General features: G+C 34.5%; 1 long non-coding RNA gene across 1 annotated transcript; it reads right to left on the reverse strand.

The window, feature by feature from the left end:
* Positions 1-2,800: 2,800 nt before the first annotated feature.
* Positions 2,801-3,361, reverse strand: LOC135623382 (uncharacterized). Its single transcript, XR_010491371.1, has 2 exons — positions 3,221-3,361; positions 2,801-3,126 (listed from the first exon to the last, which is right to left on the reverse strand). It is a non-coding gene; the product is annotated as an uncharacterized LOC135623382 (long non-coding RNA).
* Positions 3,362-5,604: the final 2,243 nt, after the last annotated feature.

Here is a 5,604-nt window from a genome sequence, read left to right on the forward strand (position 1 = left end):
TACGACATAAGAGATCTCTTATAAAAAGAGAGTGTGAAGATTATCTCTTAAGTCCGAAAAGAAGAATGTTGTAACAATGATAGTTAATCTTTGTCTATTATAAAGAAGATCGATACTAAAAATCGATGACTTCGAGGAAAGAGAAATCATGAGTGAACATATATTAGGAAGACCGAACTATTATAGATTTGTTTGTCTCTCTTTACTTACCCTTTATTTATGACTTAGTTTTATTCTCTTGTAATTTCAACTTGATCAATCAAGTTTCATTAATGTGTTGATTTATTGATCGAGTTTTAAAATTAATTAAAAATACTATTAACAAATGAAGATATTTCTCAATGATTTTCTAATCTCATTCCCAAGTCGCCTAATTAGTCGAATGATGCTGCTAGTAGACCTTCACCAATAATATGATGTTTCATCTCAAATTGTGCATCCTTGCTCTAGAATTTATATTAGTTGCTCCACGTCAATAGCATCTTCCGGTAATTGAAATAGTTAGGACGTGAGAGGAGTATGCGATGGAGCATTAACACGTGAAACACATTATAAATTTCCAAGAGTGTTGGTGGTAGAGTGACTAGAATAATACTTTACAGAACTTCTACAAGTCCAATGAAATGAGGAGCTAGTTTTCCCTGTAATCCAATAAAATGAGGATCTAGCTTTCCCTCTAATCTAAATCTCATTACACCCTTTATCGATGATGCTTTGAGAAAAACATGATCACCAACTTCAAACTCTAAGTTTCATCTTCGATAGACACAGCTCTTTTGTCAATTATGGGTTGTTAGTAACATCTTATGAATGAACTGAATTATCTCTATCTCCCATTGAATCATACGAGGTCCAAGTAATTTTTTTTCTCCCAATTCATCCCAATAAAGTGAAGATGTACATCTTTTTCCATATAAAGCTTCAAAAGATGTTATTTGAATCTCAAAATAATAGTTGTTATTATAAGAGAACTCTACTAAGTGTAAATGTTCATCCCAGCTACTACCATAGTCCATGTTCTAAATCTCTAGCTAAGGTTTGTAAATAGGGAACATCCTTCTAATACTCCTTGATTTCCTCTATCAAGAAAGATTTTACCACCACTCAAAAAAATCATAAGTTGTCTCCCTAATAAGCTTCAGTCCCAAGTCTATGCTATTTGAAAATACATTTGTGAGTAATATATCCTATACACTTTTGACTTAAAAGGCATAAGCAATAACAATAGCCTTCCTTTGATGATAGTTGATGCTATAGTCATAATCCTTGGGGAAATCTATCTATCTTCATTGTCTTATATCAAGCTTCTTTTGTGTAAATAGATATTTGAGGTTTTTACGACCCTTGAAAATCTCAAGAGTCTAACCATAAAGATAGTACCTCTAAATCTTTATAGCAAAAACAATTAAAGTGAGTTCAAAATCATAAGTAAGATAGTTCTTTCATGAGTTTTAGTTATTTGGAGTCATAAGCAACCACCCTATTATGTTGCAGTAGCACATAACCATAACCTAGAATGAGGTGTCACTGAATATAACGAATCCATCTCGATCAAAAGGTGTCACCCATACAAGTGTACTAATGAGTTTGGATTTTAGCTCCTAAAAGCTCTACTCACACTTGTCATCCCAAACGAACTTAAACATTTTTTAAGTAACACGAGTTTGAAGAGTAGCTATATTGGAGAAACCTTTCACAAATCTTCGATAATACCTACTAATCCAAGAAAGCTTTTTTATCTCAAAAAAATTGGGAGGTCATTTCTGGTTCACCACAGCTTCCACCTTTTGAAGCTCCATGAAAATGATTTCCTTAAGCCAAAATCCATATTTATTCAGCTTAGAATAAAATTTCTCATCTGGTATAATGCCTAAAACAGTTCCTAGGTGCTCCTTATGTTATTTTGAGCTTTTGGAATATATCAATATATCATGGATAAATATAATTACGAATTTATCTAGATATTAGTGAAAAACCTAATTTATTAAGTCCATAAATATGACAAGTGCATTAGTTAGGTCAAATGACAATCTAAACCTTATAGTGGCCATATCATATTTGAAAATCAGTCTTTTAAATATCTATCTCTCTAATCCTTGGTAATTCAATCTTGGATCAAGCTTAGAATATATTTGGGTACCCTATAACTAATAGAAAATCTTAGAATACACTTGGATTAACTAATTATTAATATGAGGAAGAGGGTATTATTCTTAATGATTACTTGATTCAATTGTTTACAATCGATGCACAACCTTATGAGACCATCCTTCTTTTTGACAAATAAGATAAGGACACCCCATGAAGAGATACTAGGTTCAATAAATCTCTTATCTAATAGCTCTCGTACGAGAAGCTCTAACAGTGTCATTCGTTAAGGTGGCTTTGAAATTAGTGTTGTGCCATGTTACAACTCAATACAAAATTTAATTTATCATTCAATAGACAACCGTAATAAATCCACAAGAAATACATTTAAAAATTCTTTAACAATGAATATGTCCTGAAAGTTAGGTTCAACACGTTGATTGCCAAACACAAATGTCAAGTATCCTCGACACCCTTGCTTTAGTACTTGCTCAGCATGGGGAGCCAAAATAATAAGTGGTCATCTCACACACACATAAATTTAAAAGAGAATTGTCTTGGTAGTGAGAAAATCATAATCTTCACGAAATAATTAATGCTCACATAATAAGCTAAAAGTCAATCTACACCAAATATAGCATCGAAATCATACAAGTCTTGGAGGATGAAGTAAACAGTTATAACCTGATCCTTGATCTTAATAGAGCAATCCTTGAATATTTAATCCATCAGCTTGGATTTCTTAACAAGTGTGGCTAGAGACATGATGTTTTCTAGTGGAACAAGTTCTATATTCATCTTGCATGCAAAATGTAGTGCAATGGATGAATACGTAGAACTACTTTCAATAAGCACATCAGCTATCAATTTACAAAGGGGAAGGACACCTTGAATCATTGATCCAAAAGCTAGAGCATCTTGTCGAGTCAAAGCAAAGACTTGGGCTTGGTTCCTATGAGATCTACTCCTCCACTGATCACGAGATGGGTGAGGTCATTGTTACAACCATCTTGGGCAATCTTTCGGCATGTGACTAAGCTGTTGATAGATAAAACACACTCGTTGTCCCACCAAACAATGAGTAGAAATGTCATCAGTTTGCCCACAGTTATAGCATATGAAAATAACCTACTTGGAGCATTTGGATTCTTCTGAGATGGTGGTTGCCATTGATGCAATCTCAGCTTCTTCGAGAGTCTTTGATTAGTGCTGTGCATGCATGAACCACCTCCAACGAAGGAAAAACGAAAGGTTTTCCCTTGGTCCTTTCGGCTCAAAAGCTGCTCAAAGTATCTTTTTGACATAAGGGCTTTATTGATGACCTCTACAAAGGTCGGTAGCTCCACGAGGCCAACTAACTCTTTGGATGTAATTTGCTGTACCACTCTGAAAGTGTCGAGTCTTCTAGTCCTCATTTACTATTAAGTGTCGAGCAAAGCAAGAGAGAGTAATGTGAAATTGTGCTCATATTCTACCACTGTCCAACTACCTTATTGTATATTCAAAAATTCCAAATGTTTCTAGTGACAAAATGTGATAAGATAAAATTACTTATAAAAAGCTTCCCTAAATACTTGCTAAGTCACCACATCATAGACAATCTCCAGAATTTAACGTTGGGTATGGTAGCTTGCCACAGGTTAGCTTTGCCTTTAAGGATGAACGCGGTAAAGGTGATCGTTTTGCTCCTTAGGGTAGAGCCTATGGCGTCAAATATGAAGCTTCATGGCCCATTGGATCCAACATTCGGCCATTAATAGGTCATGACTCCCATCGAAGGGAAAGGGTCCAAGTTGCTTCAACTCCTCAAGCTTCATGTTGCCCTCCAGCAGTACCAGCAAACACCATCATGTCCACTTGCACTAGTCGGGAAGTATCGGAGGAATTACATCAATAGCAACATTGTGCAAAACTTCTACAGCAACAGCAGTAACAACATTATGCGGAACTCTTGCAGGCACAACAATATCGTGTGAAGATTTTGCAAAGGACTACAACATTATGTGGAACTCCCACAGTAGCAGCATTTAGCATAGGTGGAGGGATAGGATGCATCAGGCCATCAATAACTGGGGCTTGGTTGGGTAATTAATTAGCCTATGGCACCATCGGCATACCACTGTATCATCTCGTGGAAATACCAGCTCGCGCCCCTTGTCCAGCTCCAATTCCACCTCCTCACATGTGTTATAATCTTAAAAAGATTATTGTCATAGTTATTATTTAAATTTGAGACTCTCATGAGTACTTAACCATGCTCTAATACCATAAAAAAGTTATCAAACCCCAACTATGATTCAACATTATTTAGTCATATACTGTTAGAACCCTTGCAGATTCTAAACTTTGGGTTGATCTCTTTAGGGGATCGACCTCCTTGGAACTCTATAGGGGTTCCTCCCTCCAAGTTGCTGCTCAAAGGCTGCAGAAAAGATTCATCTATTGCTTATCAAAATAGAAGGAATACATGGCTATTTATAGGGCTTCTAAACTCTAACTCCTAATATGACTCCTACTTAAGACTCTTACTTCTAACCAACTCCTAATATGACTCCTAGTCAAGACTCCTATTCCCTTACAACTCATAATTCTTCTTTAAGAAAACAACTCCTACATGAATGTCCCTCTCAATTAGGACTCTCATAACTATAGTCCTAACAGAATGTCCCTCTCAATTAGGACTCTCCTAGCTAGAGTCCTTACAGTTTTACATAAATGTCCCTCTCAATTAGGACTCTCCAAGCTAGAGTCCTAACATATACCAAAAGTATGAAACTTATTTTAACAATAATGATCCAACTTATTTAGTCATGGTTTAAAAAATTAATAAGAAAAAAAATATCTTAAGTTGATCGCTCAATAGTACTTTTACTGAAAGAATATGTGTTGCTCCTATTGTTATTAGCTATTGTCCTATGCCTTGGAATAATTTTGCAATAATAGCATTCAACAACAATAACATTGCAATAGTAGGGTGATCCCGAATAAATAAAAAGATATATTAAGATAAATGATAAAAATAATTTTATAAATGATAGTTAGTTCATGTAATAATACAATATATAATCCACACATGCTAATGAATTACAAATTCATAAATATAATATCATATACACATCATCATTAGCAAATGGGATATTCGAATCTTTCAAAATGACTCAACTCTCATAACAATTAATGGAAAGGAATCATATCGCACTTGTGATAATTAAGCTAGAGATTGAAGTCTTTTACCAATTCTTGAAAGAATATAATTAACCTAAGAAGAAGGCGAGAATACAACTTTATAAAATTCCTAATTAGAGAAATATATGTGGCCTCATAATTCACGTAGAATAATGTCATTTTGACCTCAAGATAGTCATATATTTCACAAGATCAGTGCTTTCATCAAAAATTTCAAAATTTATGAAACATAATTAGAAAGAACAAGTTTCTCGTAAGCCCTCCTTTTAGCACAAATATAGTATAATGAATTTTAGTGGTCAATTCAATGTGATGAAATTGATCCAGCTT

Source organism: Musa acuminata, chromosome BXJ2-9 (genome assembly GCF_036884655.1).
Source record: "Musa acuminata AAA Group cultivar baxijiao chromosome BXJ2-9, Cavendish_Baxijiao_AAA, whole genome shotgun sequence".
Classification (NCBI taxonomy): domain Eukaryota; kingdom Viridiplantae; phylum Streptophyta; class Magnoliopsida; order Zingiberales; family Musaceae; genus Musa; species Musa acuminata.